Raw genomic sequence first — 13,928 nt, forward strand, 5'->3', positions numbered from 1 at the left:
GCAGAATTTTCAGAGCGTCTTTGATTATGTTCAATGTATGATTTTTATTTTTTAACTGTAGGTAAAAACCTATTTGGCAGCTTTAACATTCTCTCGTGTGTTCTTTAAATCCGATACTAAAACTTAGTCCTGTATGCTCGACGTAAAAACTATTGCAGTCGCCGCAGGAAATTTTGTATACACCTGTGTTAGAAAAGATAGAGACGTCGCTTTTCTCTGCTCGCAACTTTGTAAGTTATTGGCAGTCCCAAATGTTAGTCGTATTTTCACATTTCTTAACAAGTTGTTTATTTTGTGTAATACGTCACCTATATTCTCAATTTTCTCATCAACGCCTGATTTAATTAGAGTACACTCCATTAACATTGTTTTACTTTTGTTGATTCTTTACGAGGTGCGACAAGAAAAGCAATGAGACTGACGTGAAAAAAAATGTTGGTTACAGTTTCAGTCAAGTTTAGTGTTGTCTCCTACAAAGTAGTTACCTTCTGATTGCACTCACGTTTTCCAACGCTTCTGCCATTGATGGTAACATTTATGGAACTCATCTTCTGTAATATCCTCGTCACAGTTTTACTCACATCTTGTGTTGTTTGAAAATGGTGTCCCTTGACCGCCGATTTGACTCTTGGAAATAGAAAAAAGTCGCACGGAGCGGTATCTGGTGAATAAGGTGGCTGTGGTAGTACTGAAATTTGTTTTGAGGTTAAAAATTGCTGTCCTGGTTCAAGTGGCTCTGAGCACTATGGGACTTAACTTCTAAGGTCATCAGTCCCCTAGAACTTAGAACTACTTAAACCTAACTAACCTAAGGACATCACACACATCCATGCCCGAGGCAGGATTCGAACCTGCGGCCGTAGCGGTCGCGTGGTTCCAGACTGTAGCGCCTAGAACCGCTCGGCCACCCCGGCCGGCCAATTGCTGTACTGACGGAGCAGTATGGGACACCGCATTATCGTGATGCAGAATCCAATCATCAGCAATGTTGGCACGGACACGAAGAACTCTTTTACGAAGTCTTTCTAAAATTTCTTTGTAGTAATATTGGTTAACTGTTTGTCCAGGAGACACCCATTCGTTATGAACAATTTCCTTGGTATCGAAGAAGCACAAAAGCACGCATTTCACTTTTGACTTTGACATGCGAGCTTTTTATGGTCTGGGTGATCCCTTGGAGCACCATTGCTAACTTTGGCATTTTGTCTCTGGATCGTACTGAAAAAACCAACTTTCATCACCAGTGATAACAAGGCTCAACAATTCTGGATTGTTTTCCGTGTTTCTCGCTGTTGTGGTTTGAGATTTTTGGAGACAATTTTTGCATAAATCTTTCTCATACGAATATCTTGGGTTATTATTAGACGAAACGTTTCTTGATTGATGTTCAGTTCTTCTGCAATCATTTTCACAGATAATCAGACCGTACAAGTTCACACACCCTGGCCAAGTTGACATCCGTCTGTGAGGTTGACGGTCGTGCACTGCGGATTTCATCTTCAACATTCGTTCTGCCTTCACTAAACATTTTGTGTTAACGAAAAACTTGAGCTCTTGACATAGCCTCCTCTCCAAAAGCCTTCTGAAGCTTACTGTAAGTTGAAGTTGCGTTTTCACCCAATTAAGCGCAAAAAGAAATGGCATACCGTTGTGCAATATTATGCGGTTCCATTTCCGTGACGAGAGACACAACTCACGACAGAGCAGTTGCATCGATGTGCCGCTTCGACTAAAAGCAGCTTACAGACCAAGGTCAAAGATGTTGTGCCTACGCAAACCTGCAGAGTTGCCACATCTTGCAAAGAAAATCAGTCTCAATACTTTATTGTTGCACCTCGTATTACAAACAATTTCGAAGACATTATCCTTTCTGTTCAACAGCAAGTCCTTTGCTGACTTGGTTTCCTACACTGCTTGCTGAATATATAGACAGAGTAACATCGGAGCACAGTCTTTCTCTCTTCTCGACTACTACTGCCCTTTCGTGTCCTTAGAATCTTACAGCCGCAGCTTGGTTCCTGCACAAGTTGTAGATAACCTTTTGCAGACGGAGGAAACTCCCCGCTGGTGTCTCCCTGTAGAGCTGGTCTTTTACCCTCGGCCAGGACGGCTCCTCGTTATTGGCCCGGCAGACTATAAAGAGACCTCTCGGCTTGGTGGAGGGTTGCTTTCCGAAGTAAGGTGGGCGGCCGCGAGGAAACGTCCCCGCGTCTCGTCGCCGGCACTTTTAGTGTCCCAGCGTCCCCGAGTGTAAAGGAGCCGCAATGGCGCGATAAAGCGGTGCAGTGTCTGGCGAGCAGTGGTCGCCCGTAATCTGGCCAGCTGGTGGGTGGCGCCCTGGGAGTCCCTAGCTATCTGATGGCTGCCCACCGCCAGGGAGAGGTGGCCGCGGGGACAGCTTCGCTTTGCATGCAGCCATGCCGCACCACCTGCCACTTGCTACCTGTGCTGCGGCGTCTGAAAAGGCAGACCGACGCGGACAGAGCACGCTGTCAGAGACAGGCTGTGGACCTTGCACAGCCGAAGGCGGCGATAGACTTCTCTGAAATCTGGGTATCGTTAGAGAGCTCGTACCTTTATACAGGCTGATAAGGAATGACACTGTAAACATTTGGGAGACCCTGGATCAGGGATCGCGTAGAATTCTGCACGTGTGGTCTCGCGCATGTGCGGACCTCTCTCGCCTGCCTACGCCCTTCCCCCACTACCACGCCACGCTGCTGAGCGTGAGGTGGAGGAAGAGGGAAACTGCAAAAGCGCCGGATTTAAATGGCAATGCACTCGTGCTAGGAACAATCAATGGCCTGCATGAGGCTTGGGTTGTATTTCATACTAGCGTACAAACATACCGCCGTTTGAGTCTCGTACAGATTCCCGTATGGGGGACATAGTGATAGACATCCCTGGAGTTGTGAAGCAGCTGAATGGGTTGAAAATAAATAAATCGCCAGGTCCTGATGGGATTCCAATTCGGTTTTACAGAGAGTACTCTACTGCATTGGCTCCTTACTTAGCTTGCATTTATCGCGAATCTCTTGCCCAAAGTAAAGTCCCGAGCGACTGGAAAAAAGCGCAGGTGACGCCTGTATATAAGAAGGGTAGAACGACGGATCCTCAAAATTACAGACCAATATCTTTAACATCGGTTTGTTGCAGGATTCTCGAACATATTCTGAGATCGAATATAAAGAATTTCCTTGAGACAGAGAAGTTGCTGTCCATGCATCGGCACGGCTTTAGAAAGCATCGCTCCTGCGAAACGCAACTCGCTCTTATTTCACATGATATCTTGCGAACCATGGATGAAGAGTATCAGACGGATGCTATATTCCTTGACTTCCGGAAAGCGTTTGACTCGGTACCCCACTGCAGACTCCTAACTAAGGTACGAGCATATGGGATTAGTTCCCAAATATGTGAGTGGCTCGAAGACTTCTTAAGTAATAGAACTCAGTACGTTGTCCTCGATGGTGAGTGTTCATCGGAGGTGAGGGTATCATCTGGAGTGCCCCAGGAAAGTGTGGTACGTCCGCTGTTGCTTTCTATCTACATAAATGATCTTTTGGATAGGGTGGATAGCAATGTGCGGCTGTTTGCTGATGATGCGGTGCTGTACGGGAAGGTGTCGTCGTTGAGTGACTGTAGGGGGATACAAGATGACTTGGACAGGATTTGTGATTGGTGTAAAGAATGGCAGCTAACTCTAAATATAGATAAATGTAAATTAATGCAGATGAATAGGAAAAAGAATCCCGTAATGTTTGAATACTCCATTAGTAGCGTAGCGCTTGACACAGTCACGTCGATTAAATGTTTGGGCGTAACATTGCAGAGCGATATGAAGTGGGACAAGCATGTAATGGCAGTTGTGGGGAGGGCGGATAGTCGTCTTCGGTTCATTGGTAGAATTGTGGGAAGATGTGGTTCATCTGTAAAGGAGACCGCTTATAAAACACTAATACGACCTATTCTTGAGTACTGCTCGAGCGTTTGGGATCCCTATCAGGTCGGATTGAGGGAGGACATAGAAGCAATTCAGAGGCGGGCTGCTAGATTTGTTGCTGGTAGGTTTGATCATCACGCGAGTGTTACGGAAATGCTTCAGGAACTCGGGTGGGAGTCTCTGGAGCAAAGGAGGCGTTCTTTTCGTGAATCGGTACTGAGGAAATTTAGAGAACCAGCATTTGAGGCTGACTGCAGTACAGTTTTACTGCCGCCAACTTACATTTCGCGGTAAGACCACAAATATAAGATAAGAGAGATTAGGACTCGTACAGAGGCATATAGGCAGTCATTTTTCCCTCGTTCTGTTTGTGAATGGAACAGGGAGAGAAGATGCTAGTTGTGGTACAAGGTACCCTCCGCCACGCACCGTATGGTGGATTGCGGAATATGTATGTAGATGTAGAAACCCACCCTCGCCCAAGTACGTACGAAGGTGGGTCAAATGAAAACCTTAAATTTGTAATGACAAATTGAAATTTCGCGCCGTTATCCTGTAAGTTGGTAAGCGTGTACAAACAGCGTGCAGAATGGCCTGTAGGTGGCAGCATATTGCAGATGCACACATACCGTTGCAGTATCAGTATAAAGATGGCCGCCCCAAATGCGACTTGCACCAGGGAAGAACAGCGTTCTGTTATTCGGTTTTTGCGTAGTGAAGGTGTTAAAACTATTGAAATGAAGGTTCAGTACGGTGATGCCTGTTTATCACAGCACCAAGTCTACGAATGGTGTAGGAAGTTCGCAAATGGTGTGACTTCAGTGGAAGATGCTCCTCGACCAGGTCAGGCACAACAAGTTGTGACTCCACAGTACATTGCAGCAGTTCAAGCCATAGTGAAGGAAAACCGCAGAGTGACACTGAATGACACTGAAGATTAGTCATGGGTCAGCACACCACATTGTGCATGATGTGCTCCTGTTTCACAAAGTGTCTGCAAGATGGGTGCCACGGCAGCTGACTCCTGAAATGAGAGAACGACGTGTTGATGCTTGTGAAGAACTTCTTCGGAGCTTTGAACGAGAAGGTGATGGCTTCCTTGCAAGAATCATGACTGGGGACGAAACCTGGGTTCACTTCCACCAACCGAAAACGAAGAGAGCGACCAACGAATGGCGCCATCCCTCATCACCAAAACCGAAGATGTTTCGAACAGAACGATCAGCAGAGAAGATTATGCTGACTCTCTTTTGGGACGAGAAAGGCGTCATTTTGGAGCATTACATGCCTAGAGGGACCACTGTCACCAGTGCATCATACACAGATCTCCTAAAAAATCATCTGCGGTCTGCAATCAAATCAAAGCGACGTGGATTGCTGTCAGCAGGTGTCCTTTTGCAACATGACAATGCAAAAGCCTCACACTGCCCGTTCAACAGTTGCAACAATCACAGACCTGCATTTTGAGTGTCTTCCTCATCCATCATACTCACCAGACTTTGCCCCAAGTGATTTCCATATGTTTGGACCACTCAAAGACACAATGGGAGGAAAGAAGTTCCGTTTTGATGAAGAGGTACGGCACGCGGTGCATGAGTGGTTACGCGGACTACCAAAAGAATTTTTTTCTAAAGGAATTTATGCACTTTGTAAGCGCTGGAGGACTTGCATCGAGCGTGGGGTAGATTATGTTGAAAAGTGATACAGCTTTGTACCACTTCTGCACAATATCGCGAAGATTTGAAATTACTTCTAAAATTTATAGCAAGTCGCTAAAAAGCTTTCCTTCTCAATCACTGGATGAATAAAATCTGAGAATTCACGCGTCATGAGCTACGCATCTTTTTCATCTCCACCGCCTGGCAGTGAGGTATATGCGGAGCAAGTTTGGTTGAAATCTGTCCAATGGAATTATATTCCACCCATACTGGACGGTAGTTTTGTGGATCAATTTGGCTCTGAGCACTATGGAACTTAACATCTGAGATCATCAGTCCCTTAGAACGTAGAACTAATTAAACCTAACTAACGTAAGGACAGCACACACATCCATGCCCCAGGCAGGATTCGAATCTGCGACCGTAGCGGTCGCGCGGTTCCAGACTGAAGCGCTTAGATCCGCTCGGCCACACCGACCGGCTTTTGTGGATCTATTCTACTTCTTGTAATCTGGAGTGACCTTTTCTTCCAATTACTGTGCACAGCTGTTTGTTCGAGGGATCTACAATAGATTACAGTTAAAAGAGGGAGTCGCAAATTCAGTATACAATCTGATAGTGATCCCATCAGTTCCCGGGAATTTGTTTAATTTCAAGGATTTCAGCTGTCCCTCAACGCCACTAACACTAACAGCTCTTCCTCTAATCTTCTCAGCGGTACGAGAATTAAATTGGAGCAAGTATTCTGGATTTTCCTTTATAAAGGAACATTAATTTTGAAAACGGAGTTACGCATATCTGCTGTTACTCTGCTACCCTCCGTGTCCGTGTCATGCACGAGTGACTGGACGATAACTTTGGTGCCACAAACAATCTTTACATACGACAAGAATTTCTGTGGGACTTCGTTTCACAGCTGGTTCCTTTGGTGTCATCCGTGGCATCCTTACAGCACAGCGGTACAATGATGAAATTCTACGCCCTTCCTGAAAAGCCATCCTGTGCTTACATTTCAGCAAGGTAACTACCGTCCACACACCGCGAGAGTTTCTACTGCTTGTCTTCGTCCTTGCCAACCCCAACCTTGACCAGCAAGGTCGCCGGATCTCTCCCCAGTTGAGAACGTTTGGAGCTTTATGAGCAGGGCCCTCCAACCATCTCGGAATTTTGACGATCTAACGCGCTTATTGGACAGTATTTGGCATAATATTCCACAGGAGAACATCCAGTAACTCAATGCCGAGTAACTGGTTGCATAAGGACCAGAGGTGAACTAACCCCTTATTGATTTAAGAACTTCCAGCATTGCAGCGCGTCAGTAATCGTAAGTATCGAAATAATTACGAAAAATCCGCCTCGACTGCACAAACTGCCTGGTGTTTACCTAGGTTTCAGCGTGGATAACCACGCCTTCTTCAGAACAAATATAAAACAGCTTGCCTAAATAGGCATAGTCAAAGGCTAAAATCAACACCTATAGCGGCAAGACCCCATAATTTTTTTTTTTTTTTTTTTTTGCAAATACACGGTACATATGTTCCAAGTCAATGTTACTTATCTCAACCCTGTGTGTGGTGCCTCGCCCCAGCCAACGTACGTTGGTCACAGGCTCTCCACCGAACTGACTGCTCAGTTTGTGAAGCCCTTTCTCTTGAGTGAAACATCCGCTTTTCTGAAATTGTAGTCATTTGTTCGTCGGTGCATCCCATTCGGATAATTCCTTCGTGGTACCTCTTCTTTCGTCCTAGAGTGTACCTTAGATAATAGAAAGTATTAAGAAGCAAACTGTCGTGGCACACGGCAAAGCTGAGGCTCTTGTGCAGGGACGTTTCATTTCTGCCGCAAGGTGAAAGCTGGGATTAAGTAATAAGAATAGGAATACCTTCGTCCCTTCAACTTACGTAATAAACTTCATCGTACCCAAACAAGTACCTTAATTAATAATGAGCGCTAAATCAGCACGAAAAACTACTGGCTAAAAAGCTGTCCGTGCTACTGCAGCCCGGCATCTCCTTCAGAGATCGATTGAAAAAATAAAATGAGAGAGGCCAACGCCCTACACGAAAGGCAGTGCCACAGCGCTGAACCTTCTGTGTATTCGGACAGTGGGAACTGCCGTGGTTCCTGCTGATAACGCTATCGACGACGGCCGAGTCCCCAGCTGTCTCCTCGGTGACACAGCAGCGCATCCGGACAGAGATAGAGGCCTCCGGCCGATAGCAGACGCCTCCACATCCAGTGAGAACGGATCTCTTCCCGTCTCCAACGCAATCTGCATATACGTTTATAGTCCGCAAACCACTGTGCGGTGAAAGAGGAGGATATTTAGTGGCTTTGCTAGCGTTTGTCTTTTGCGCTCCATTCGCAAATGGAACAGGAAATGACTACCTGCATGTAGTATTGCGTCTACCAAAACTACAATCGTTTTGGTACAATACATAAATGACGTACTAAATCGTAGGATTAGCGGCACTATGGTAGCATTGGCAGGGAAATAAACATTAAGTGAATGTATAAGAGAAAAGACGACTTATCCCTGTTTGTCTGTCTGTCTGTATATTTGTTTGTTTGCATAAAATTAGAACCACAGATTATTTAATATTAGTCCATTGTGTATTTTATATCCTTGCGGAATATGCATTGCATTTTATGAACAATAAAACTTAATTGATCCCGTAACTTCTACGCCTTTACATAACCAAGGTAATTGCTTTTGATGCAAGTACAGTTTACAAGCACAAAAATAAAAAATCTGCACGATTATTGTTATTATGTTGTACTCAGTAGAACGTACTTCTTCATGATCAAAGACAAGAATTTCCTGTTCTTACTGATGAATGAGAAAGTTGTTCCTGAGTAACAGAAACATGTTTTACATAAACTCGACGAAGTATTGAAGCGATGTTTGGAGTATACTTCCTGTGTTTTTTTTTTTCTCAATTTGTCTCTTTTCCAGAAAACTGTTTTTCTAGCGCTACAAGACAAATATGTGTTGTTGTTTTTACTTTTATTATAAAATCAGGAATAACAGAAACATGTTTTACACAAACTCGACGAAGTATTGACGCGATGTTTGAGGTATACTTTCTGCGGTTTTTTTTTTTTCAATTTGACCCTTTTTCCAGAAAAATGCGTTTTCTAGCAATACAAGACAAAGCTGTGTTGTTGTATTTATTTTTATTATAAAATCAGCAATTTTCTAATAAATCCTGAATCAAACGCTGACAATTTCAATTTTGCTATAAACGCTCTTCATTTTTAAGTAAGAGACAGGAGAATAACTATGTAGAACCAAAATATTCCACATGTTACACAGCCATTTGTAAATCCTAACTCAGTTTCTAGACAAATCATCGCTTCCGATTTCTTGGGGAATCTGGTAAGACATTCATGGCATATGTAAAGAAAACTATCTATTTGATGTAACGCCCCTCAGTTATGCAACACACCTAACGTACAGGTAACGCAGGTACGATCTTAAGTGACCAACACTATAGGGAAAACTACCATACTCTATACTTACTTACGGTAGTCTAGGTCGACTACGGTAGTATTACAACTCTATCTGAATAACTCTGCACGTACCCTAGATCCATTATTTTATTCTTACGGCGATTACGCGATGCAAGCAGTGAATGCGTTCTGCAGTCCGTTGCAAATGCTGTTCTCTAAAGTTGGTAAATAGCGTTTATCAGTTAGGTCGTATTTTTCTTTCCAAGAATTGCCACCTCTGCTAGCGGAGCATAGATTGCTGACTTGTGCATTGCCTATATAACTAACGCTGTTATATGAGCTAGGTTTTCTAGCGGTTGTGCCTGTTTGCTAAAACTGTTGGGAATCGGCAGTTGGATTCGTTTCTTTCTTTCAAGCGTGGGGTCTCGTTCCAACATATGATCATGGCTGGAATAACTGCTCGGTAGAAAATAAGGGAGCACCAGGATAGCAGGTTCAACAAAATACCATAATAATAATAATAATCCAGAAATGTAAAAACCAGCGCGATTATAGCATTCCATATCGATGAGATTGATACAGGAAGGAAATGACCGAAAAATTACAGTGCTAATCACTGTACAGAACAGGTACTGTCTCTTAATGATTCATGGGAACCGTTAAGACAAATTTATATCAGCAATTTAAGATACAATCTCTCCCTATTGCAGGCAAGCTAATGAGCATAACAAAACATTGCTTGCGACCTTTGTTTGCTAATGCCCTGAACACACTTTGATGCACTGTGATATTAACACCCTAGGTCCAAGTATTGATAAGCGGTTGGAAAAAGCATGAAGGCATGGCAAGAATGAGTACTGTGGAGAACTGAACTAGCGACATACACGGTTCTAGACAAGGACCTGAAAGCACAGCAAGAAATGCACGCTTGAGCATAAATGCACATGCTAGTCAGGGCTGCAGGTATTTGGCAACGAACGCTACCTGTGCAAAGTCCTCAATACGTCGCACGTGTCACTCGTGGCCAGAACAGTGTTTTGTGTTATGAGCGAATTCTGTCGGAGCTCAGTTCACATTCGAACGTGGGTAAATTGTTGGTTCTCGTATGGTGGGTACTTTCGTAATCAAGGTAGCCGAAGTGTTTGGTATTCCAAGAAAAAATTGGAAATTTGTGGTAAGGACTAAGGGACCAAACTCTGAGGCCACCGGTCCTTAGGCTTACGCACTACTTCCTCTAACAGACACTGACTTACGCTAAGGAAAACACACACAGCCATGCCCGAGGGAGAACACTCGGACCTCCGACGGGGGAACCGTGACAAGACGCCAAAGACCGCACGGCTGCTCCGCGCGGCGGTCATCCAAGGGCACCGTTTCGAAAAAAAAAAAGTTCAAATGTGTGTGAAATCTTATGGGACTTAACTGCTAAGGTCGTTAGTCCCTAAGCTTACACACAACTTAACCTAAATTATTCTAAGGACAAACACACACACCCATGCCCGAGGGAGGACTCGAACCTCCGCCGGGACCAACCGCACAGTCCATGACTACAGCGCCCCAGACCGCTCAGCTAATCCCGCGCGGCACTGTTTCGAAAATTTATACCGCATACCAGGGAAGCAAAACATAGCAACCCCTAAGGCACAACGAGAACGAAAGTGTATACTGAGCGACGTTGACAGACGGTCACTGAAGACGATTGCGACAGAAAACAAGAGGACGACAGCTGCGAAAGTCACTTCAAACCGGAATGTTGCACTTGCAAAACCTGGGAGTACCGTAGAAACACCAAGGGAACCCCATAGAGGAAATTTATGGGCGAGCTGTTACTGGAGCGTCGACACAGAGTGAGAGTTAGGAGAGATGCGCTCGCTGTTTTACCATCGCAGCTTCGGAAAAAACAGGAGACTACCTACGTCTGGGTAATAAAAACTCTAGTGACACTGGCGCCAGCTCCTGCAGTCATCGCCTGTACGTGGGAAGGACTTTTGTAAAGGCATGCAGTTGGCACAAACTGTGCACCATGGAGGGGAGCTTCTAACGAAGTAGCCCCATTCAAACTTTGCTGCTTCTCATTGGCCCGTTATATTGTGGATTTCAAATTAATAATTAACAGGTAATATAAATTACGTAATATTGTGTTGTATAACATATATACTTCTGTACCATTTCCGTATAAACTGGTTTATTTAATTATTTTAATTGTAGCCAACGCTACTACACTGTAAATTGGACGCAACGAAATATCTACGTATTTGTAAATTTTCTGCTGTCACGTCATTGTATATATAGTACACAACTGGCCATTAAAATTACTACACCACGAAGATGACGTGCTACAGACGCGAAATTTAACCGACAGGAAGAAGATGCTGTGATATGCAAATGATTAGCTTTTCAGAGCATTCACACAGGGTTGGGGCCGGTGGTGACACCTACAACGTGCTGACATGAGGAATGTTTCCAACCGATTTCTCATACACAAACAGCAGTTGACCGGCGTTGCCTGGTGAAACGTTGTTGTGATGCCTCGTGTAAGGAGGAGAAATGCGTACCATCACGTTTCCGACTTTGATAAAGGTCGGATTGTAGCCTATCGCGACATTGCTGCTCGCCTTGGTCGAGATCCAATGATTCTTACCAGAATATGGAATCGGTGGGTTCAGGAGGGTAATACGGAACACCGTGCTGGATCCCAACGGCCTCGTATCACTAGCAGTCGAGATGACAGGCATCTTATCCGCACGGCTGTAATGGATCGTGCAGCCACGTATCGATCCCTGAGTCAACAGATGGGGACATTTGCAAGACGACACCCATCTGCACGAACAGTTCGACGACGTTTGCAGCAGCATGGACTATCAGTTCGGAGAACATGGCTGCGGTTACCCTTGACGCTGCATCACAGACAGGAGCGCCTGCGATGGTGTACTCAACGACGAACCTGGGTGCAAGAATGGCAAAACGTCATTTTTTTCGGATGAATCCAGGTTCTGTTTACAGCATCATGATGGTCGCATCTATGTTTGGCGACATCGCGGTGAACGCACATTGGAAGCGTGTATTCGTCATCGCCATACTGGCGTATCACCCGGCGTCATGGTATGGGGTGCCATTGGTTACACGTATCGGTCACCTCTTGTTCGCATTGACGGCACTCTGAACAGTGGACGTTACATTTCAGATGTGTTACGACCAGTGGTTCTACCCTTCATTCGATCCCTGCTAAACCCTACATTTCAGCAGGATAATGCACGACCGCATGTTGCAGGTCCTGTACGGGCCTTTCTGGATACAGAAAATGTTCGACTGCAGCCCTGGCCAGCACATTCTCCAGATCTCTCGCCAATTGAAAACGTCTGGTAATGGTGGCCGAGCAACTGGCTCGTCACAATACGCCAGTCACTACTCTTGATGAAATGTGGTAACGTGTTGAAGCTGCATGGGCAGCTGTACCTGTACACGTCATCCAAGCTCTGTTTGACTCAATTCCCAGGCGTATCAAGGCCATTATTACGGCCAGAGGTGGTTGTTCTAGGTACTGATTTCTCACGATGCACCCAAATTGCGTGAAAATGTAATCACATGTCAGTTCTAGTTGAAAGGTCTCTGTTGGATTCCTTTCATGTTAATTTCTTAAATCTGTTGCCATTTACGGCATAAATTCCTCTTCTAAATTTACTGTGGTGTTTCTGACTCTATCTGGGAGGAGACTGAGCAGTGGAACGTGTTACTTTTGCACATAAACAAGAACGATTTGTCACACTACTACACTTTAAAACACAGTTTATATGTAATTCATGTCACTAAGTCTCATACGGAACCCACATCCCCTTTTTTTATATACTGTATATGATAAGATGCTGTCAACGCCCTTCCCTTCTGTGTGAAAGGATGAATGAGCAAACGTATTTCTAGTTGCATGCTTGATGGTAGCAGACAAGCCTGTCTGCCAGAGAACAGTAGGACCAACGTCAGAACAGATAGCTACACTTTCTAAAAGCAAAGAGGTTTCTAATCTTGGTATGGTCCTGTCTGTCCCTTGTCATGTTGGTATAGGAAGCTGCCTCTCTGGTCACTCCGTTTGTATCTGTGAAGCACCCTCGGTAGGGGCCCACGGCAGTCGGTCCACGGCGAGCGTCTGAAGTGGTAAGATGTTCGCGTCTCTGCTAATTCTGTAGGACAATGGATTTCTTAAGTTCAGCCTAACTGAAAATTTAATTACCTTTATTTCACGTATAGATCTAAAATATCTAATGTTATCTTAATTTGCAACGCCATGTAATTCGAGTGTGAAGTTCAGAATATCTTCCAGTAGTTGCCTCGGGGAAGATCAGTTTGGATTCCGTAGAAACACTGGAACACATGAGGCAATAATGACCTTACGACTTATCTTAGAAGAAAGATTAAGGAAAGGCAAACCTACGTTTCTAGCATTTGTAGACTTAGAGAAAGGTTTTGACAATGTTGACTGGAATACTCTCTTTCAAACTCCAAAGGTGGCAGGGGTAAAATACAGGGAGCGAAAGGCTATTTACAATTTGTACAGAAACCAGATGGCAGTTATAAGAGTCGAGGGACATGAAAGGGAAGCTGTGGTTGGGAAGGGAGTAAGACAGGGTTGTAGCCTCTCCCCGATGTTATTCAATCTGTATATTGAGCAAGCAGTAAAGGAAACAAAAGAAAAATTCGGAGTAGGTATTAAAATCCATGGAGAAGAAATAAAAATTTTGAGGTTCGCCGATGACATCGTAATTCTGTCAGAGACAGCAAAGGACTTGGAAGAGCAGATGAATGGAATGGACAGTGTCTTGAAAGGAGGATATAAGATGAACATCAACAAAAGCAAAACGAGGATAATGGAATGTAGTCGA

Source organism: Schistocerca serialis, chromosome 9 (assembly GCF_023864345.2).
Source record: "Schistocerca serialis cubense isolate TAMUIC-IGC-003099 chromosome 9, iqSchSeri2.2, whole genome shotgun sequence".
Lineage (NCBI taxonomy): Eukaryota > Metazoa > Arthropoda > Insecta > Orthoptera > Acrididae > Schistocerca > Schistocerca serialis.